Raw genomic sequence first — 23,545 nt, forward strand, 5'->3', positions numbered from 1 at the left:
CTCCCCTGTAGATCCTGGGACAGTCTGGACACTTATGAGGTCACCAATAAATATAGGATTGATGAAAGCAGGAACAGCCATGAGAAAAGTTATTCACTAAGATCCTGTTTACACTTCTTTTGTCAAAACAAATCTGTTGCTCCTTTAAGGGAGAGTTTTAACATCCCTGGTGTCTAAAAGTCAATGCCTGGCTTGAACAGGGTGTTGGAATTGCTTTTCACAGCACATTCCTGTGCTGGGACCTACATCGAGGCCAGTCCTTAAGCCAACAGGACAGGATTCCAAAAGGGCCGGACCCAACCTGGAGTCGGCAGGGACCAGGCCATCCTGCTCCCCACGAATCCCGGCGCCCAGCACAGGGCCTGGCGCAGAGCTGGCGTGCAACAGCATTCGACGGGTGAATGAGTGAATAAATCTACAACCCAGTGCATCGGTTCTCGGCTGATGGCCGGATTCATTCAGCCTGTGCCGAGCCAGGGTGTGATCTGTCACACGGGAAATGGGGCCCCTTCTCGACACTGACGTCCCCATCCTTCATGGCCCACTCACGTCAGAGCCGGAGAAAGGGCAGGCTGAGGGGAGTCGGTCATAGGGCTTGTGGGAATCCAGAAGGAAAGCTAGTCCGATGCCCTCATCTCCCTGCTGGGGAAACTGAGGCTCAGGTAGGGGAGGGGGTTTGTCTTGCTCATCACCCCAGGGCTTGCTTAGCTTCCTGCCCAGCTGCTCGAGGCCCTGCGTCAATATGAACAGGGTGTGGCTGAGGGGAAGTCCTTTCTTAAAAGTCAAAGACTCTCACCCAAGGGTCCCACCCAAGCCTGGCACAGAGACCCTTATTCAGGCCTTTCCAAACCCCCTCCCGGGACCTGGCATTTTGAACACCATAAAGCATAGCTGCTGTGTCAGCCTGGAGGCCCGTGAGCAATGCCACGCAGGTGTCTCATATAAATCTTCAAGAGCCGTCTCTGCAAAGAGCCAAGTAGACGTTTTTAATCATCAAGAGAGAAAAAGCGAAATGCCTCATGCATTTTCATTTTATCTAAGCAAAAGAGCACAATCAACTTGTCAGCATGCAGCACCATTTCTTGCCAAATACCACTTATTTTAAACTCAAGCTTTCTCAGCTTTACAAATACAGAGTGGAAACATGCAGAACCCCAAACACATGTGCTTCTCTCCTTTCTTTTTTAAGAGCCCCACATATCTCATAACTGTCTAGACCTCGTAAGCTCTGGCTCGGCCTGGAGCGCTGTTCTCTGTCTGTTAAGGCTTCTCCTCCTCCCTCTGACTGCCAGGCTCCAAAGCGACACTTTGACAGATACGTGACTGATGCTAAACCTAATAGGTGGCCTCCTCGGTCACTTAGCACAAGACAGATAACTGGGAAAAAGAAAAAAATGATTGAGATGATCAAAGAATATGACTGTGGTAAAACCCCTGTTTCTAACTGGGCTAAAAATGTAACCCATAATGGCTGTTTGTCTTAAATTACTCCTTGCCAAGAACAATGTTCAGATGACTGAAAAATTCCAAACTGGAACCTCCAATGCTCACTTATTTTTCCTTCTGAGCACCTGCACGGAGAGAAGTTTTACTCAGGAAATATAATATTAATAACAGCAACAGGCAAACTGTAAGCTCCTCATATGCAGATAAGCTGCTTTGAAAGCCCTCCGAGGACTTTTTCACGAGGGCCCTGGGTTCTGAAAGGTCGGATTTTGCACTAGATGAGTCAGAGCCAGTTAAAGTAGGCACTTGTGGCACAGCAAGAGGGAGCCTGAGACCCTTCCCTGCACACAGGATCCTTACTTGGGGCCAGCAGCTGACAAACTCGGACCTACGTGCAGCTAGAACCAAATCTGGAATGTATACAGCACACCCCAAGCAGCTACCACCGGAGAAAAATCCAGTTCTTCCCAAAGGGGGCCTGTAATCGGATTTTCATTCTGGAAGCACAGCTCACAGACGTCATTCAAAGTCAGGGTTAAGCCAGGGAAGCCAACACAACACCCTGGACTTCTCGTCCAGACCAAAGTAGTTGCAGAGCTCTACCCCAGAAGCGAATCTTCCAGACCCAGCTGCCTTCTGGCTGTTGGTCACCAACAGCCCAAGGAGCGTGGGACCCCTGAGCTTTATTACAGCACTGAGGGTCAGACAGAGGGAGGGGGTGGGGATGTTGTGTTCCCAGCCCCCTGTATTCTCATCCAGGTCTGTTCAGCTCATTCAGCCAGGGTTGGATCTGGTAGGCCTGCTCCCTCCTTCCCTCCTTTAAGATTGAACACCTACTTTGTGCCCTGCGCTGAGCTAGGCCCAGAGAATCAAATGACCAGCAGAAACGCCCACCACCCCTGCCCAGGGATCTTAGTCTGACTCTGGACTCTACCTCGATGCTGACCTGGAACTCTGCCAGGATGAGGTGCTGGACAGGGAGGGGCATGAACCCGTCCGTAGACCACCTGAACTCAGATCCCAGCTCCACCTCTGGGACAGAAACAGCTGCCTGTTACCCAGTAGCTGTTCATCATGTTTTCCCTAGCACTAGATCTCCCATTTTCAGCTGGACACATGACCACTCAAAGAAAGACTACATCTCCCAGCCACCTCTGCAGCTAGGGGTGGCTAGGTGACCACGTTTTGACCAGTGGAATGTGAGCAGAAATAAGGGGTTCAAGTTAGGTCTAAGTTATACCCTTAAAGGGAAGGGCAGTGTGTGCGCCACCCCCCCCCCCCGTCCTCCCTCCCCATGACCCCTCCCATAGACTAGAATGCAGACACAGGGGGGCACCGCCTTGGACCATGTCCACGAGGGCAACATCCTGAGGCCAGAAGGAGACTGGGAACTGAATGACCATGTAGACAGAGTTTCCACCACAGCTCCAGACCCCAAGCCCAGCGTTGTTCCGTGAGGGAGGAATAAGCTACCTTGTTTAGACCAGTGTCGGTCTGGTCTTTGTTACAGCAGCTGAACCTATACTCTGCCAGACATAACCATGAACTAGCTGCAGGACTTCTTCTCAGGTGTACTTTCTTGGTCCTAAAATGGAGATAATAATATGACCCACCTTATAGACACAGATCAATCAGGGTGCGTAGCACAGTGCCTGGCACATGGCAGGCCTCAGAAAACACTCTTTATCCACCGTTAATATAAGGAACAGCCACTGGGCACTCTTGCCAAATCCCCTGTACCCCCCCTCTTCACTCGCCAGCTGGGAAAGAGTTTGGGCACAGGCTGCCCACAAGAGGTAAGCTGGAACCAAATGGTCCACCCTTTGAGTCTCGGCTACTAAATCTGGACGAGTTTCAGCTGCTCCTGTGCCCTGGCGTGGGAGACCCAGGTGCTGCTTCAGACGCAACATCCCCACCCCCTCCCTCTGTCTGACCCTCAGTGCTGTAATAAAGCTCAGGGGTCCCACGCTCCTTGGGCAGCCCCTGCACTGACGAAATCGAGGACTGTTTCCCCAGTGGAATTAAAGTCCCCAAATCTCCAAAAGCACATGTTCAATTCTCAAGATGGTGATCTGAAATGCAGAACATTTTTCCTTCCTTAAGAACACTAGTCTTCCTTCCCTGCAATATCCCAGGTAATCCGCACTGAAAGGACATCCTATTAAGAGCTATAGTTTAGATGCGGGAAGGCTCTGAAGTCAACAGAACGGCCTCTGCTGTATATTACATAAAATAAACAGCCCAGTTCCAGGAACTCAAGGCAACACATTAGGAATCACATTTGTTTTCCCAAGATGCAAGCGTTGTGCAAGACTGCCCTCATCCTGGCCACATCAGGTCATTCAGACTCAAGTGTCCCGAGGCTTCCCAAGGGCACAGGCAAGGGGCAATCCTGAGCTGGCCACACCAGCAACTGGGATGACAGTGACTTCACTTATGAGGGATGGGAAGGTCGGTGGTGTGTGAACTCGGGAACACAGACATCCAGGCAATCTTTCAGCCTAGGCTACGGCATTATTTACATGGTTAAACACAAGATTGTTACAGGGCTACTAAGGCATTCTTAAGAACTGATGTTATTCTTTCAAACATTGACTATTCCTTCTTGTAGCATCATTGCCACTGATGAAAACAGAGCAGAGTGAGGACAGCCGGCAGCCAATGCCCACGCTTCCCAAGGGCAAGGACGCCTCTCAATTCTGAATCCCCTCTGAGCCTCGCCCAGTGCTGGGGACCCAGCGCAGGCCCCTAGCCAGGGCTCCTGTCACCTTCCTTTGGAGGCACTCGACACATGTGTCCTTTGACAGCTGCTTGGCTGACTCAAGCTAGAATTAGAGTGCTGGTCTGTCTCACTCACGGCTGTATCCCCCAGTGCCAAGAACAAGGCCTGGCGCATGGCAGGTTCTCAGAAATGAGTGAATGAATGAATGAATAAATGGTGGTCAGGGCTTGCTGAATAAGAGAATGGCTTGAATCATGATGAAGACGAGGCCTCCCTGTCGAGCCAGTCAGAGAGCAGCAGAGTCCAGACTAACAGATGTTGGGGGTGGTCTGCTCACGTCCACCCACCAGGCACCCCACACCCCCACGTGGCTAGCACCTGCCACGAGCCACATGCCTGCCCCCTCCATTCTCCCACTTAACCCCACTGTGGGGTGGGCAGCACTGCCTGGTCTTGCTGGACAGAAAACCAGGGCAGGGCCCGTCTAGGGGACTTGCCCAAGGTCACAGCACATTGGCAGAGGAGCTGGGATCCACGACCAGGTCTTTTTGGCTCCAAAGCCCACAGTGCTCCTGGGGAGAGAACCCACCGGCCAGGAGACCTTCCCGCAGGCCTCTCTGCTGTCCTGGAGACGCACCCTTGGGAGTCAGAGGGAGGGGATGGCAGCGACTTGCGCCTTCCCCAGGAGGAGGCCACTGTTTTCCACCAGAGAAGCAGCGGGCCGCAGAAGCGCTCAGGGGCCTCCCTCAGGCAGGAAGGAGGACAGTTCCCAGGGTTCCCAGCGTTCCCGTAGGGCCTGGGAACAGAGTGTGACCCAGAGCAGAGGGCCCTGGGCCCAGCGCGGAGGGAGAAGATGGGGAGGGGGAGGGAGGCCGGCCCATCCTCCCTTAACTTCCAGGACTGCAACTCAGAGCCGCAGGAGGGCACTTCCCACTCAGACAGGCCCTGGCCTGAGCTCTGGAAAGCAACCTACAGGGCCTTGCTGTGCCACGCCGAGGGGCAGACAGAAGAGAAGCCAAAGATGTCTGCACCCAAGAAACAGATACAAGCTCACAGACTCTGCTTTGGGGCAGGGCCTGGGCCCTGTGGCCTCCACAGAGGAAATGTGATAAACAGGAAGTTCTACCAAAACAGCAGAGTTCGTCAGTCTACTTCAGCCTCCCACAGCCTCCCCAGGCTCCCTCAGCCTCTCTCAGCCTCCCCAGCCTCCCTCAGCCTCCCTGGCCTCCCCAGCCTCCCTCAGCCTCCCTGGCCTCCCCAGCCTCCTTCAGCCTCCCTCAGCCTCCCCAGCCTCCTTCAGCCTCCCTCAGCCTCCCTCAGCCTCCCCAGCCTCCCCAGCCTCCCTCAGCCTCCCTCAGCCTCCCCAGCCTCCCTCAGCCTCCTTCCAGCCTGCTGGCCCGGCACCCACTGTGACCTTGCTCAGAACCCAGATTTGCTCTGGACACCTCGTGGGACTTGCATGAACCCAAACTTCTGCCCTGGGAACACCAACCTCATTCCAGAAACACAGGCACTGCAGAAATTGAGGTTTTCTAAACCTGGCAGTGCAGTCCCTTCAACAGCCACATCCAGTGGTTGCAGAGAAGAGGGGACAGGCCCTGGACGAGGAAGGCCAGCGGATTTATGCCTGTGCTGCCATGTGACATGCTAACTTCACTCATCTGTACAAATTATACTTCCACGGCAGTCGAACCCTCTGCAGCCGGGGCCCCTGCAGCCAGGGCTGCTGCCACCCGCGGTGGACCCATGTGCAGATCCGCTGCGGAGGGAAGCCTCCGCGGGTGCTCAGCTCCCTCTCTGCCCTCTGCCCAGCCCTGCCCACCTGGAACTCCCTTCCCTTCCCTGTGAAAGACCTGGGTGTGCTACCTGACTGGCTGCGTCAACGTATGGCTGCCTTGCTGGGCCAAGCAGGCACGGGAGGGTCCTCTCTTGCCACATGAGAAAGTGCCACGAGAAGGTGGCTCGTGGAAAACAGCTGCAGCTCATCTGAGCTACTGGGAGGCCTGCACGTGGGGTTTCCCTGAAATGGGCCAGATTCCCCATGTGCTTGCACTACCTCCCCAAGGAAGTCGTCTCGCATTGCCCCAGCCCCAGCCCTGGGCTCCTGCACAGTCTCTCCAAATGACTCCTCTGGTGCGCAGGGGTAGCAGCCTCCTGGTGTGTTCTGAGGGGCCCAAAACACTGGAGGGGCTCAGGCTGTGTTATGAACTGAATGGTGTCACCCCCAAATTCATACGTTGAAGCTCTAACCCCCAATGTGACTGCACTTGGAGATAGGGCTTTGGGGAGGTAATTAAGGTAATTAAGGTCAAATGAGGTCATAAAGGTGAGGCCCTGATGTGACAGGGATGGTGTCCTTACACGAAGAGGCAGAAACACCAGAGCGCAGCTACCTACAAGCCGGCAAGAGAGCCAGAAGCCAACCCTGAAGCCTCCTTGATCCTGGACTTCTAGCCTCCAAAATTGTGAGAAAATAAATATCTGTTGTTTAAGCCACCCAGTCTGTGGCATTTTGTTATAGCAGCCCCAGCAGACTTCAAAGAGCAAGGTTTGACGCGCAGTTCTGCCATTTACAAGCTTGGTACCCTCTGACAAATCACTTGGGCTCAGTTTCCTGGTCTGTGAAATGGGGCTAACTCCCTCTGCCCTGCCTGCCTCCCTGAGAGACCTGAAGCACAGGGGCAGATATCAGCACAGATGGGATTGTGACTTGGGAGATGGAAATGCACCACGGCTCCCCACCAACACCTGCAGGCCAGGGGGCCACGCCCAGGAGAAGGCGGCCACACTGCAGTGCAGGAGGGCCTGGGCTGGGGCGTGAGACGGACCTGGGTTCAATCCTGGCCCCACCACTCGGGAGCTGGGCAACCCCAGCAAGCCACAAGGTCAGGGCCACTGTTGTTTGCAGAGCATCCACTACACCCCAGGTATAGTTAGTCTGTGTCCTTAGCTGAGCAACTGGAGGGGGCTGTGTTCCTCATAAGGGTGACAGTCAGATGCTAATGTGAGCACAGTGTCTGAGCCAGGGCCAGCTGTGCATGCAGGGTGGACACCCCAAAATGCTGCCGCCCCTGCCCTCGCCTGTCTGTGATCCAAGGACTCTCACTGGTGCTCCGGGAACTCAGGCAAACAGGTCCTTTGCTCTGTCCCACTGCACAATGAGGAAACCAGCCGGGGCCTTGGAAAGAGGGGGCCAAGCCATTTGAGGCCACCATGGTGCTGTCCAAGGCCCACATACTTTCCACACTGAGGCCTCTCCCCTTTGGGTGTGATTGACGCAGCCACCCCAGAGAACCAGGACCTGCTCAGCAGACGCTGCCCAGCCTGGCTTGGGAGGCTGCCACCACCCCTTGTCCAAAACCCAGTCCCCATGGGACCAAGGCATCTGAGTCAAGAAGCATGCTCACCACCCACTGTCACCCTGCAGATGGTGTGGCTACTGACCATGGAGAAGCCCTGAGACACAAAGGGAAGGAGACTTAACTACATGGCCCGGAGAGCCGGCAGGGTGGGGTGAGGGGGAGAGTGAATGCGGGGACACTCCCCACATGGAGAGAAACTCATGCAGAGCCGTCAATGGTGGGGCCAGCAGGCCTGAGTCTGAGCTGCTATTGCTATCGTTGAACAGACTTCAATCAGAATGTCCCTGGCACCTGGATGCAGGTCTCTGGAAGGCAGCCGAGCCAGCAACAGTAAAAGCCAGGGGTGGGGAACCTGCGGCCTTGAGGCCCCATGTGGACTTCTAGGTCCTTACGTGTGGCCTTTTGACTGACTCCCCTCCCCTTATGCACACTTATGCTTCCCCAGGAGCAGCCGGCAAGGCGAGCACCAGGACAGAACATTCTCCACTAGGGCCGCCCCCTCCTCATTAGCAGCCATGGCCTTTCCAAACGTCTCCCTGACTCCAAGTGCCAACGCGCACAGTTGCATAGCCAGGCGCTCCCAGGAGGTACCTGGACACGTGCCTCAGCCTCCAGCTCCCAGGGGACAGACCGGCAAGACACCACACAGGCCCTTCTGAGGATACCTCCAGGGCAAGGGAAGGCCATGGCCTGCAATACCGCCCATTTGTTGCTTCATGTTTGGAGCATAAACAAGTTTCATTTGCATTTACAGCTATTCCTTACCCAGCCCTGCTGTGTCATTTAAAAGGAGAAAAAAACACCTCTTCCAGATCACTTTCATTGCCTTGGACAGGGCGAGGCATTTGGCATCACTTCACTCCGGTTGGGCTGGAGGCTCCAACTGGCCTCAGCCCCTTTCACACCTCGCTGTTAAGAATTTTTCCTTCCCTAGCCTGGGCCTCACCCCCGTGCTGTTCTTTCGGAGACGTGGATGCTCCCTGTCTTCTTTGACAATGCCCTAGACGTAGCATGAGGTAGCTCAGCACTGCTAAAGAGAGGGTTGGCAAAGTTCAGAAAAGCAGAGCCTTTCTCCTTTCGTCCGCTTTGAGAAGGGTCCCCATACGAGAAGACAAGTCCTCCTACAGACTATGCTGCAAACTGGTGAGAAAAAGGATCAGCGGTGGCTGGGGGTGAGGCTGCTTCATTTATTTGAATACATCCTCCACTTTGCTAATTTTTTCATTTGCTAAGTCTAATCTGCTGTTTAATGTGTCCCCTTGAGTTTTTATTTCCACTTATTAAATTTCAAATTTTAAAAGTTCTATTTCTTTTCAAATCCGCTTTGCCATTTTTTATAGCATCTTCTTCCTTGCTCATATTTTCAAGTCTCTCTCATACTTCTGGAAACATACAAACGTCCCATATGTTCTTTATATAATATAACTGACACTCCTCCCTGTGAAAGGAGGTAGAGGCTTGTCACTATTTCAACTAATAGAACGTAGTGAGTGCGATGCTTTGTGACTTCTGAGGCTGGGTCCCACGCTAGCTCACGAAAAGGAAATAGCTTCTGCTTAGCTCTCCACACTTGGGATGCTCCTGCTTAGAACCGGCCACCGTGCTGTGAGGAAGCACAGGCCACGAGGTGAGGCTTCCCGGCGAGGAACTGAGCATCAACGGCCGGACATGTGAATGAATAGATTTTCCAGCTCCCAGACTTCAAGTCTTGCAACTGAGGCCTCAAACAATGTGGAGTGGAAAAACCCATCCCTGCTTTACCCTGTTTGGATTCCTGACCCATAGAATCTCTGAGCACAGTAAACAGCTGCTGTATGGCACTGTGTCACTCAGCCATGGAAACCAGAATGTTCCCGATGCATCTCCGCTGCCCACTTTAGATCTAGCACATAGTAGGTGCTTCATAAATATTTGTTGGATTTATAAAATATATTAGCTAAAGTGTTATTCTTCTAGAATCTACAGCCTCCTCCTCAGAAAAGGCCCACGCCCTTCATTGGAACAAAGGATCACTCTCTGTGTGCCAGAGTGAATGAAACCCCCCAAGTGGGAGAGAGAGAGGGCTCCTGCTCCGCCCAGTTCCTCAGAAAGCGAAGGGGCGGGGTCGACCCTGCTTCCTGCCCTCTGGGATCCACCCTCAAAGCAAATAGGCCACTCTTCCCTCTGTTCCCCAAACAAACATTTGTATTGCTCTTGGCTGGGTGGCTGCCATTTTGTTTCCTCATCTGTGGGGTACTTCCAGGACAAAAGTGATGTGGGGAGAAAAGACATTTCCAAACAGCACCTGCATCATCCAATCTAAAAATAAAACCAGTAGCAGTGGTGTCACTGCTAAAAATACTGCTCAGATGCAGAGTGACTTTAGCAGGGGACCGGCCTGGGACCTACGGGCCCCAGCACCGCGGACATCTCCGAGGAGCTGACTGCTTTCCCAGCGCTCAGCTCCATCCCACTGAGCCCCCAGCCTTCACTGCCGGAGGCCAGGGCTGGACCTACTAAATCCAAGGAAAAGGGCTGGCTGTTCTTAGGGAAAGCCTGGATTTAGAGTTTTCATTAAAAAGTAATATGGACTTTCTATTTCAAGAACAGAATGTCTAACAGTGTTGCCAAGGAGAGGCTCTCCGGGACCTGCTCAAATGGTAAATAGGGAACCTCTTGTAATTAGCATATTAATAGCAGTTTGATTTCTAACGCCCTGTGAAACATCTCTCCAGCCTCTACACAATACTGTTTGCTCGGAGGTAATTACAGAACACGCAGAGCAGGGGCTGAGGACAGCAGAAGCCAGCTCTCCCCAGCCCTGCCTCCAGCCAGCCGGGGCAAAGTTTCCTGAGCCAGCGAACGGGGGACTGGGGCTGGGTCTCCCCTCTAGCTCCCGCTTTAGCCCTAACATTCTCCCCACGGCCTGGCATCCTGATCCCCAAAAAGCAAAAAGAGCACATTTCAGACCCAGATGAACCCAAGTCCCAGCAGAAGGGGCTTCTTCACACCAACAAGATTTGAGCTTCGCTGAACCAGTCCCTGGAACAATGTTGACGACCCAGAAGGGCACCACTGATTTTAAAGAACTCTCCAAAGGTGATATTCCTAGCAAGGGGCCAATGGGCCCCCCTGAGAGATGAGAAGGGAAAAGCACATCCAGGCCCCCAGGGGATGGAGGCGGAGGGAGGATGGAGCCTGTGGCATGCAGTGCCCAGGTCCCACACTTGCCCACGAGCTGCACAAAACACAGCCCTCACCTTGCAGCTAGTCGGTGCCTCGCAGGGCTCTGACGAGCCTAAGTGACAGCCAGCCCAGGATTCAGGCGGAAAGCTGGCTCTGGGCTCCTGCTCTGATGGCACAGGCGGGTGGCAGATTGGGGAGCTGGATTGGTTTGTTCTCAGGAGTGACTCTTGTCTTTTCAGAGAAGTTATTGGGATGCGGGCAGGGGCTGCCTTGGGCAAGTGGTGTAATTGCTACAACTTTCCGTTCCAATTAAGCAGCAAATAAACGTGCTGAAGAAACCAAAACAGACCCAGAGCTTACTGGGGTCACTCCAGAAATAAGCCCCAGTTCAGAGGAGGCTTTTCCTTTCCACTCAACTGCTGTCTCTTCTACAGCCTCAACAAGAAGCAGTTCGGCCCACCGTAAGGACCTGAAGGGCAGGACCTTTGTCCCCCCCTCATATATGCCTGGGACCCAGAGGCAGCCTCCCTAATAACCCGGCTGGCTGATGAGATGTGAGGATCACTTGTTTGGTTCAGCTTCCAGAAAAGCTCTTCAAGGTGGCCCACTCGTTGGGAGGAATGTGCACTTACCCTTTTCTCTCTTTCTTTTTCTGCTTTTTGGAACAAGAATGTCATGGCGGGAGCTACATCTGCCATTTGGACCATGAGTTATCTGTTGGAGCAGAGAGATAAAAGGAGCCTTGCTCCCAAGTGACACAGAAGAGCCAACCCACCACCCAACTCGAGATTTCTTTTATATGAGGAAAAGCTGTTTACGTCACTCTGATCCAAACCATCCAGCCAATAATCATGGGTACCTGACCCGTGGGACATTCTGCCTTCCCACTCAAGTTTCCTTTGCTGAATCCTACTACTCAGTCAAGTCCACCTCCTCTAGGAAGCTTTCCTGGATTACACCCTAGGGAAGAATCACTTCATTATTTGATCAACTGCCATTTACCATAGTGGTTAAGAGTTCAGGATCAGGAGTCAGACCTGGGAGAGAATCCAAGTTCTTGCACTTACTAGTCATGTGACTTTGGGCAAATCACTTCACCTCTTTGAGCCTTAGTTTTATCGGTTGCCAGCTGGATGGTAACATTACCATCGCCTAGCGGATGATAATGTAGTTAAAGCCCCTAGCACCCGGTCAGCACAAAATACATTTTTCCAAACATCAGCCGTTCCTGGGCCACTATTGTGATGTTTACCATCATCTTTTATCATAACCTGCCACCTGCAATAGTTACCACTATCACAGAACTTACCAGGTATTTTTCTGTAACTTGGGTTCTAATTGATTGCTCCTCCTGCCTTTTTCCAACTTAGTCTTTCTGAGTGATAACATACGGGAATTACTGACTGCTGCCATGGCTGTTTTTGTTTTTTCATGACATACATTAAAATAAATGCATAACACAGTCCACGCCCTTCGTAGCGTGGTTCTGATGTATTTACGAACAAAATGCAGACACCACGTCTTCCCTCTCCATGCGGCTCCTCAGGGACGGGGTCTGGACTGCTCTTATCTCTGTGATTAGCCCAGGATCTGCAGCAGAGAAGGAGCCCATTAAATATCTGCCTAATTAATGGGCAAACATTCTCGCACAGCCATATCAGAGACCTGGACAGACGGCCCAACCAAATTCCATTCCAGCACATTCCAAGGACTGTCCAAATTCTTCTGCTGTGCTGGGTGCGTGTGCTATCAAAAATTACACGCTAGAAGTGGGCTGTCGGCAGAGGAGTCTGCAATTGTTTCCACAAACGCTTCCATGAAACTCAGACGACTTTTGCTGTCATGGGATTCGATCCTTTCCGCAGCGCCTTGGCAAGGCCGATCCTGGCCAGTGAAATGTGGCAGGGACTTCACAAAATAGGGGTTCTCTAAGCTGGACAAAGAAAACCTTCAGATGGAGTTTTGCATCGCCACGACAGCTGAAAACATTCTTGTGAAATGTTTCCATCAGGGAGCACGAAGCAAGAAGTGGTGACGTTCTGAAAACACTGGATTCCAAATAAAATGTGAGCTGTGACAAGGATGCTGCAGGGCCCAGCTGGTGTGTCAGGGACACTTTTGAGCAATGGAAAAGTTTTGATGGAAAATTGTACACTTGGTCTGTTAAGAAGTAACCAAGTAAAATGTTTTTTTGGCACATATTAAATGTTTTATTTGGCAAATTCATGCCAACTCAGACTTGAAGGTAACTTACTTCTCAAACCACCTCACCCTCCCATGGCCAAGTGCCACACTGAAAAAATGAGACAGGTGTAGGTGGCAGCTGCTTGGGCCCAGAGACTCAAAGACGCACACGCCAAAGGGGATGGAGGTAGAGGACTCTGTCACAGATGGCGGCCAGCGCTGGGCAGCAGGCCCGTCCAACAGTCATGGGCTGGGCTCTCCAGCCCCGTCCAGACGTGTGTCCCCACCCCGTCACGTGGCAAGCTGTGTGGTGGTCGCAACTGTGATTAAGCCCTGAGAGGCAACGTGAGCTGTCGTGGGCCAGGCCTTGCCTGTGAAATGAGACGAAAACACCACTTGGCTGCCAGGGTTCGTGGGGATGACATGAGCTTGGGGGTGAGAAAAGTGCCTTTCAATCTGCATGGCAGCCCACACTGTCCCCGGGGAGTGAGGACAGGCACGCTCAGGGCAACAGCCACACGTGGCTGCGTGAGTAACCACCAAAGGCAGGTGGTGGCTCTGAGGGTTACAGGAGCTCTGGAACTCACAGGAGCAAGAGGTGGCGGCCACTGAATCAGGCCTGGATGGGAGCGCTGGCTTTCACCATTTGGGCCCAGCTGGGAAAAAAACTTGGCTGCTGGCCAGTGACCTCAGAAAGGGCTGTCACCAGGCATGCAAAGAGACAGAGCCAACATCCACTCTCACGACCATCTCTAGCCCTGACAGACATGCTCCACACCTGCAGGCACCAGGCCCTGTGTACACAGGCCCTCCGTATCGTGTCTGGGTGCTCTGGTGACCCCCTGGGGGGGGCGTTATCTATTTACCCCACAGTACGCATGAAGACCTGGCTCCTGAGAGACTTGCCCAAGGCCATCCAGCAAGTCCATGGAAGGGCAAAGAACTGAACTCAGGTGTGGCTTTAAAGCCATTGCTTTCCTTCCAGAACCACCAGAAACAATCTAACACAGTGTCACCACAGCCGCCTCCCAAAGCCACACCACTGCCTCGAGCTGCTGTCCTCTCTTTGGTCTGTGTCGTTGTGACGTTTAAGCCAAGGAAGAGCAGGCTTGGCCCACTGCTGGCCCCACCCCCTCAGCGCCCACCTCCTGCCAGCATGACCACAGCTCCGACCTCCTTCCTCCGGCTCTGCTCCCCGGGCCCCTGGTCAGGAGCTCTTCCCTGAGCACAGCAAATGCACCATGTTTAACCCCTCCACCCAGAGCTCATTCTCACAAATTCTTTTTTATGACAGCCGGGGCGGGTGGGAGGAGAGTGAAGGGTGATGGGTGATTGCTCAACTCTCATTTCTTGCCAACATCTTCAAAAATCTGTCTCCTGCTGGTGGCCAGGACTTCGAGAGCAGCCCTCCTGTGGTGGTCGAGGGCGTGAGGAGCAACCCTGTGTCTGGGCCCCACCCCTGGGGTCCTATTTATACCTCTCAATCCCGCTACCTCCTTTTTTGGACAATGTCATCCTCTTGGCTCTCAGCAGGTCCTCGGTGGAGAAGCAAAGCTAAGCCACAGCACTCCTGTGCCACAGGGCTCGGACTTGTGACACCTCATTCCCCTCCCGGGCACTTTCCGATGGCTGCCTGGCCAAGCCCTGGGCCCGTTTCTCCGGGATGGGGAGCTGGCCTGCTGTGCTCATGCAGCAAGCTCTGGCCTCCCGGGGCTGTTCTCCGGAGGCACAGGGCATCCTTCTACCTAAGCAACCCACCCTAGAGCCCCGGGGAAAGGCTGGCCTGGCCCTGCCAGCACGTTGGCCCGTCAGGACCCCCCTGCGCCTGCGTTCCTGCAGTCAGCAGGGCAGGCGCTCAGCTGCCCGTTCCCCACAGAGTGGGAACAAAGCTCAGCCGTACCTGCTCCCAGCCAGCAGGGAGTTTTCCTCCCCTCATTTCTACGGTACTGGTCTACGCACCACTTGCTTCCTCCCCAGAGGAGCCTCAGCATCTTCCAATAAAGGCACATGTTCACTTGTGCCATAGAAGACAAAGAACAGTAAATAAGCAGCCAGGAGGGAGAAGAAAATCAAATGAGCTCCCTCCAGGACATTTGACAAAAGAGAGCTTTGCTTTTAGCATAAAACTGAGCTGTGGGCTTCCCAGCAGTTTGAACAAAGAGGGATGCAAGTAGGTGGCTATCCATGGGGCAGAAACTCAAACCAGGCCTCTGGATTCCTCATTAAGCAGACACACACAACTAGCACCTACTGTGTGCAGCCACTGTGCTGTGACAGGAGAGGAGTGGTTCTCAGCCCTGCTGCCCGCTGCGGCGTTAACCTCCCACCCATCCCCTGCCTGCACCCACTCCTGATTCCTGTTTCCCACGATGGCTTTACCAGGCTCACCAGGAAGGAACCTCAGAGTTCCCTGCAGGCTCTTCTGGAAGGCCGGGAGGCAACAGAAAGCATAAGCCTGGTCCCTCCTCAGACGCACCAGGTGCCGGCTGTACCTCAGCCCTCGGACCTGGGCCACCAAAATGGTTCACAGAAATCGTAACCACATCTTGATGCCGAGGTAGGGAGAACCAACCCAGCATACAGCGAATCAGTCCAATCTCCACAACACTGCCTTCCTTCCCCTCCTAGGAGAAACATTCTAGCCAATGCCCCCCACACAGGGAGAAATAACGAGACATGCCAGCTTGTTCTGTCGCCCTTTCTGATCAACTGGCTTCTCCAGTGGCCCCTACCAGGGGCCAGGTGAGCAGGGAGAAGCCAGGTCCCAGCAGGCCCAGGAGCAGCCAGCCCTCTCTGACGGCCAGCCGGGTGGCATGTGCAGCTGGCAGAAGGCACCCCAGCTTGAAGTTCCAGCCCGCACATCCCAAAGAGACCTCAGGCCACTCCCAGAGCAGCCAGCACTGACAGGTTTCACGGACCAGCCTGAGGCTTAACTGTGGCATCCCACAGCGGGGACGTTTATCCTCCATAAACCTGGCCCCGTGGCACCTTGTCTTTCCTGTCCTGGTAAATGAGAAAGCTGACCTAGGAGATCCTGCCCAGTGCATCGCTGAAGCAAGTGCCAGACCCCCAGAACGGGGAGGTGTAAAGACGGGCTGTCAGGCTGTGGGGTGAGCTACACAGGGCCCGGGAGGACCTGCCCCGAGGCTGTACAGGTGTGCTCCAGAGCACCTCTTCTTGGGTCCCTCTACGATGACACTGTCCCATCATTCACTCCTCCTGCTCTTTCCTCACTGACTCCTGTGCTTGCTGGTTTGTACACACTTTCTTGGCTCCCCCAGAGGCCCAGATGTTGTAGGAGGGGCTAGGCTTACAAAGGTATGGAAGGCAATGTTCCTTCTAGGAAAACAGACAGACACATAAAGCCAGTTCTGATCCCCTTGGCGAAGGTTCCTTGGTGACAGTTCAGGGGTGGCATGTCCTGGCCCTGTTCTAGGGCCTGGGTGGTGAGGGTATGTGGTTATCTTGGGCAGGGGTACATTGGCATTGGAGGTAGGACTTGGCCAGGTAGAGAGGACAGAGCATGCAGCCTCACCAAAGGCCTGGAAACAGGAAGAAAACCTGCTTTTTTCTGTTTCCGCAGCTCAGAGAGGTTAAGCAAATTTCCCAAAGTCACACAGCTCCCAAACAGAAGAGCAGAGATCTGACACTATGACTTAAAAAAAGTCATGCTGTTACTCACTGTGCTGGTGGGTTTACCCAAGGGGACGGGAAGCCTGAAGCCTTCTGGTGGAACATGGTGGAGGGGAGGTGTAAGGTGAGGGAACCACAGGCAGTGGATAAACCACTTATATCTGCTAGGAGTCTCAACTTTGATGTCCTCAGAAAAGTCAAGCACCTTCTGAGTGCTCAGAACAGCAAGCAAGATGGTCAGATTGCATGGAGAGGAAGGAAAAAGAAATGAGCTAGAAACAGAGGACCAATGAAGAGGCTACTGCACCAGTCCAAGCAGGGAGACAAGCCGCAAGGCAATATAGAGAAGAAAAGGATACAGCCAATCAGGGACAGGAACTCTGAGCTTCCCTCCTGGCGAGCTCGATGAAGCCATTGTGAGAAACAAGAATCCAGGAGTGGGTGCAGGTGGGGGATGGGTGGGGGATGCAGGCACGCAAGGCTGAGAACCACCCCTCTCCTGTTACAGCCAAATGAGCACCACGGGTGCCCTGGTGACCCCAAAAGCCCCAAGAGAGTGAGTCTCCTGGCCAAGGGAGGAGGTCAGGGGATGGTCAGAGGCGGGGAGCTCCCTCTGCACCCCACCATCACATTCTGACCCCCCGCCGCTCAGGTCTATGAGAACTTCTCACCAACACGAGCTCCACCCGGAACACGCCTGAGATGATCTCTCGGGCGGGGCGGCCCTGTGCACAGCGCAGGCAAAGAGAAGGCCAGTGTGACATTCATGCCCATCTGCCACCTTCTGAAAGTCCCTGCAGGGGGAGAGGGGAGAGAGGACAGACAGCAGGGGAGTGAGAAGCCGTCCCCAAAAAGAGCAGAGAAGAGGCAGGTGGGCAGCAGGAACAGCTGCCGGCTCGGACACTTCTGACAGGTGGTGCTGAAAGGCATCCTGTGACTGGGCGTCACAAAGAGAAACCTGCTCCGGCCTGACGCTGCGGGCGAGAGGAGCTCCAGCCGCTCCTGCCTCCCGTGGCGTCACCCGAGCCTTGGCACTATCGTCATCAGAAGTAGAGGCCATTTATGGTACATTCCAGGTTCTGGGCTGGTACTTGAGAAACACTGTGTCATTTCTCCCCGGCGCACAGTAGGTCAATAATAAATATCTGGAGAAGAAGTAAATGAATCTCTTCCAGCCCTGGGAGCCCAGCCTGCTCTGTCCATGGCCTTCCTTTGCTCTCTACTCTCACCCTGAGGATGACCACAGGGCTGTCAGCCAAGAACATTCAATGGCTCCCTACTACCTGCAGGACAAAGACCCAACCTTTCAGACTGGAGGCACGGACGGTGTCCCTGACCCCACCCAGACTCTCTTTGACCTTCTGCCTCATGGCTCCTCTGCACAAATCCCACAAAACCGTGCAGACATCACCTCCCAAACATGCCCCACATGTCTCCACCTGCACGTGGAGGAAATCCACAGCCGCATGGCCTTGACTCAGGCCCAGGTTTGAATCCAGGCTCTGCTTCTTTCAGAGCTCTGTAACTTTGAGCAATTTACTAATCTCTCTCGGTCTCTGCATCCTCACCCCTAAAATTGGGGTGGGGAAATAGCACCTGACCCACCGGGTTTTGTAATGACTGGATGGGCGTGTGTTGGTGACCCATGCAGCCTGGTGCCCGGCCCATGGTAAGCGCCAGGGAAAGCTTGCTGGTTGGATAATGCTGACCCTGAAAGCCTCCCCTTTCTCTCCTCTACTCAACTGGCACCTTCCATCGCACATAGATGTCTCTGTCCCCTTCCCTGCCCCACCTCTGGGCACTTGGTACTGAGGACAGACCTTTGGCAGCTGTTTTCCCAGAGCTGTTACCCGGTGTCATGTGTGTGCTTTCTGCTCTGTCTTCCCAGCGAGGGACAGCTTCCTAAGGGATGGCGCTGACCTCACATCCTCTCCTTGGGACCCTCCGTAGGACCGTGCACAGAGTAAAAGCTGAATAAGGGTTTGTGGATGGGCCTGGCTATGTCCCCACGTGTCTTTCCCGGGGGCAGAGGGACGGCAGAGATGAGGGTGGGGGTACCGTGCAGAACCCCCCAGTCTGCCGAGAGGGAGTGAATAGAGACCGGAGGGACAGCGGCAGGGCTAAGGGTTACATCCAGGTTACATAAAGGCAGTAAATGTGGCCCAGCCCACACTGCCAAGAGCCACTGCTGAAAGCCACTTCCCACCACCTGGCAGCTCCCTGGATCCCTGGCACAGAGGAAGGGCTTAACAGATGAATGAACAAATGAATGAACAGATAAACTTAAACCAGCGGGACCTGGCAACCACCAACCAGGAGGAACCAGGGGACAAAGCTGTGCACCGAATGGGACTGTTGACAGCAGTGATGAGGGAGATCGACAGTGATGAAGAGGAAGATGATGAAGCAACTGCCATGTATGCATGGTCGCTGCAGGCCAGGCCCTGTGCAGAGCCTTCCCCACGCATTTCTTCATTTAATCCTTGCAACACTACTATTCCCATTTTGCAGATTAGGAAACTGAGGTCTAGGGAAGTTTAATCCCTTGCCCAAAGTCATAGTCAGGAAGGAATAGAGCCTGGCTCAAACCCCAGTCTCTGTGACGCCGGAGCTCATGTTCTTCATTGCTGTCTCCACCCCAGCCTGGCTGCACTGATCCAACTCAGCCCCTCAAGCACTTTGTCCCAGCTGACCTGCCAGGATGCATCGGCACAGGGTCCCCTGCTGCTCAGCACTCCTGGGCTGTGGACACCCAAGCTGTGCACGCCCACGCCTGACGATGTCGTCTTTTGGCAAAACCAATCTTGGCGCCTTGCTCTGCCCCAAGCTGGGCTCAGCCAAAGGCCTCAAACAGAGTCACCCCAGTGCCCATCTCTGCCTGGCCAGTCGAGCTCTGCCAGCCAGAGGGGCCAAGGGGGCGGCTGTGCTGGCAGGACGCCCCCTCCAACTCTCCCACGCCTCCCTGAGATTAATATGGGGCCCAGAAGGGAGAGAAAAGTGGGGTCACTGCCCTTGGCGGGAGGTGCATGGGCCATTGCTCTCTGAGCCCTTTCTGTAAAAGCAGCTACTTCAGAACTGACACGCGACAGCTGCTCTCAGTCCATGTTTCCAGGACCCTTAAAAGAACTCAGAAAGAAAAATAGGACGCATCAGCCATCAGCCCAGGATTTGGGAAGATTAAGTGTTTTTCCGTCTCCAGGGGAGAACAAAAACATCTAAGCAAGGAAGAAAATCAACATTCTAAAAGGGCCTGGTACAGAGTAGACCCTCATGCTGGATGCTGGGGAAACAGTGCCAGGCAGACCCAGGCTCTACCCTCATGGAGCCCGTGGTCAAGTGGAGGACAGAGGTGGGTCATCAGACCACCACGTGGGGCCAGTAGCAGCATGAGCATGAGAAGCAAACCCTGACCATGTGAGGTCACCAGGGAAGGCTTCCTGGAGGAGGTGACCTACAAGGCAGAGGCCTGAGGTTGAGTCGATTACCAGGCAGAGTTAGGGAAGTGTGCCTGGCAAAAGGAACAGCCTAGGCAAAGGCCTGGAGAAGAGAAGAAACAGGAAGGAATGGCTGAGTTGGGGGACAGGTGGCAGGGATGAAGCTGGAGTGGTGAGCAAGGGGCGGAGGGGCAAGACCGGGTCAGCTTTGGCAAGACCTTTGGGCTCCACTCTGACAGCAACGGAATGCTACTGACACAGGCGGCGGTGAAACCAGACTGACATTTTAGAAAGAGCCTCCTGGCTGCTGCGTGGAGCTTGGTTTGAAAGGGGTGTGCTGGAGGGCGCTGACACAGGAGTTCAGGCCCATTCCCTGGACCTGGGGACGTCCCTGGGGCAGGCAGGCAGTGTGTGGCAGGGAAGGGGGCAAGCAAGGCCCCAGGTCTCTGGGCAGCTGGAAGAAGAGTAGTGATGGCCACCAGGATCAGAGACAGGGCAGCTTGAGAAGAGGGAGGCACAGCTCCCCAAGAAGACAGGACAATCACCCCAGCCATTTGTCTGACAGCAAGCTCACGTGACCACACTGAAACTGACCAGCAACAATTTGCAGAGCACTTTACTAAGCACTTTCTAGCAGTCACTGCTTTGGCTGCTCCATCATCCACTAAGGTAGGGATTATGGAATCCCCATTTTAAAGTTGAGCAAATCAAGGTTAAATGAGTTTTTTCAGGCCACCAGATCAATGGAGCAGCAGAAGAACCTGAGTCTTTTGCCTCCCAGTCCAGTAGGGATTCTATGACCACATGATTCCATTTAAAATGATACCTGACTTCTAGGTGAGGAACAGGTGATCAAGGCCGGTACGATTCTCTCTCTACAAGCAGAACACAATAAAGAGGGCTGCAGACCAAAATGTTAACAGGGGTTATTTATCCTCATTGGCAATTTTTGTTTTCTTCTTTTTAAATTATGTTTTGGAAATTTCATCCATGGACATATATTATTTCTGTAATGAGAAAAATAACTAAAAGATACGTTAAAAATAATTTTTAAAGATGGTGCAAAGACAGCACAACTGTGAAACATAAAAGAAAAAAAAAAGCAGCAATCAAATGTTTCCGGATTTGCGCATTTTCCTTTCAACCCCTGGCTGGAAAGAGCCACAGCGAGCAGCCAATAGTAGTAGCTCGTGCCCCCAGGAGCTCTTAAGGGGGTCATTTTGTTGTTGTTCTTTGGTTGTTTCTTGTTTTTGTTTTTTAATTTGACAAGTTCATATCGGCTTCAAATATCCTCCCTCCCATGGTTTTTCTTCTCCCCCTTCCCTCAGGTGCCAGCTCCGACGTGCTCAGAACAAGGGGTGTTTGACGACTGAGGCAGACGCAGGGGGAGACAGGAGCGGCACTTTGCTGGACTCCACTGCCAAGGTACTGCCGAAAGGACCGAGCCTTGAGAAATAAATTCTGGAAATAGCATCTGGGCAGAGACCATTAAAACTGTTGTCTCAGCGTCTCTTTATGGGACAGAACGCTGTCACGCTGAGGCTAGTGCAGGTTGGCTGGCCTCTTGTGTCGCTTTGAGGTCCCTGTTGCTACATAAACCAGCTTGTTTTCCCCTGTTTTCAGCGACAGCCCTTGAAACAGACAGAAGAGCCTTCTCCTGCCGGCTACTGCCGCGATCACGGCTGGCAAGCAGGGCAGGGGCCGCTCACCGAACACCATCTGCTTTGTTCATCCCCCTCCCACTTCAGGTCAATGGTGTCTGCGGAGGCAAGTGCATAGCTGGAAACAGACAGAACATTCCAGAGGAAGCAAAGGAAGCAGAGGGGGCCCTGTACAGGCTGTTCGGGTTTGGCTAAATGTGTTCTGGCCATTGTATGCATGTATCAAAACATCACATGCACCCTATGAAGATACACAACTATGATGTACCCATAAAAATCAAAAAGAAAAAGAAGAAAAAAAAAAGAGTGTGGGCTTTCTCACCTTTGAGCCATAGATCAAAATGCCACAATGAAGTGCAAAGATGTTCCTCTGAACATTAATTGTAATGGCAAAAACTAGGGGGAAACCCAAAGAGTACAATATATACATGATAGACAGGAAACCTTCAAAAATCAGTCTCACACTGGGCTCACGGGCAAGGGCTTCTTTTCAAGGCAGCTTAAAGGAAGAATTCGCCACGGGACATAAGCCTTAGGTCGGGAGGGATGGGGAGCCTGGCCCCGTGCTGCACTGGGGGCCACGGGCAAGTCCCCAGGGGTCCCCTGGTGCAATCGCTCACCTGCAGAAGGGCAGCCCATGAGAACAGGAAGTTCTGTGTGTTGTTCACCGATGTGTCCCCAAAGCCTGACACCCAATAAATATGTGTCCAATGGAAAAACCAAAATCACACTAATGAAGAATTTTAATGATATGGGAGAATATTTTTGATATTGTGTTACATTTGGTATTATGTTAAGACATAAGAAAACTGTAATATATATATGCATGGGGAAAAAAACTAGAAGAAATTACATGAAAGTGTTAACTATGGCTATACCTGAGTGGTGAAATTATAGGTGACTTTCTCTCTTTTCTTAAAATTTTCTGTGTTTTTTAGCAAAATAATTCACTGCTTATAATGACTTAAACAATAACAAAAAGAGAGATTGAAAAAGTACCATGCAACATGGCTTGGAAAACAATGGCTCCTCCCATAGACGTTCCTGTGGCCCACTGGGGAAGCGACCAGCCTGGGCCTGCAGGGGTTAACTCTGAGCCAGGGCGGGGCAGGCAGGAAGGATCCACCCTCAGACCTGGTGGGCATTGGCATCCTCTGGCCCCTCCACCTTGAGCTCCACTGACCCTGTGAGAAGGTGAATATATAATGGATTCAATTGTGTCCCCAAAGAAGATACTTGAAGTCCTAACTCCCAGCACCTCAGACTGTGACCTTCTGTGGAAAGAGGGCTGTTACCAAGAGAATCGAGTCAAAATGAGGTCATCAGGCAGGCCTTAATCCAGTGTGACTGGCGTCTGTATATTAATGAAAAGGGGAAACGTGGAGAATGCCAGGTGAAGGTGGGGGCAGAGACGGGGCTGACGTGTCCACAAGCCAAGGAAGACCAAAGATGGCGGCCGAGCACCAGAAGCCAGGAGGGAGGCCTGGAACAGACGTGCCCTCCTAGCCCTCCGAAGGAACCAGACCTGCCGACACCTTGATCTTGGACTTCCAGCCTCCAGAAACGTGAGACAATAAATTTCTGTTGTTCGAGCCTCCCAGTCTCTGGTATTTCACTGTGGCAGCCTCAAGGAACTAATGCAGAGGGGAAAAGCCTGTCTTGGAGTAACTTGTCTCTCTGGGACTTAGTTTACTTATCCGGAAAATGGAAGACCTGGCCTAGAACAGTGGGTTTCAAACTTAGTTTCTGCCCTGGAATAAAATCTTACTCCGAAGCCCAAATATAAAATGTAAAAGAAAGACTGATCAGGTAGAACGCTGGTCTGAATCACACAACTTCCCCGCAGAACAGCCTTTGAAAACCACGATTCCAGGTAATCTGTGAAATCCCTCCAAAAGGAGAAACCCACTGTCTGGTATCACTAGTCAGTGCACCCGA

The 23,545-nt window shown here is 53.0% G+C and overlaps 1 protein-coding gene across 2 annotated transcripts in view; it reads right to left on the reverse strand.

Annotated features, from left to right (window-relative positions):
- The window catches only part of GRK5 (G protein-coupled receptor kinase 5), a 185,386-nt gene that overhangs the window by 73,422 nt on the left and 88,419 nt on the right, over positions 1–23,545 (reverse strand). Inside the window, exon 1 of one of the 2 annotated variants that reach the window (XM_045569277.1) lies at positions 11,328–11,348. The exons of the other annotated variant lie outside the window; for it this stretch is intronic. The gene's annotated coding sequence lies outside the window, so the exon portion shown is untranslated. Of the gene's footprint in view, positions 1–11,327; positions 11,349–23,545 lie in introns of those variants that run through there. 2 annotated transcript variants of the gene reach the window in all.

Source organism: Lemur catta, chromosome 14 (assembly GCF_020740605.2).
Source record: "Lemur catta isolate mLemCat1 chromosome 14, mLemCat1.pri, whole genome shotgun sequence".
NCBI classification, from domain to species: domain Eukaryota; kingdom Metazoa; phylum Chordata; class Mammalia; order Primates; family Lemuridae; genus Lemur; species Lemur catta.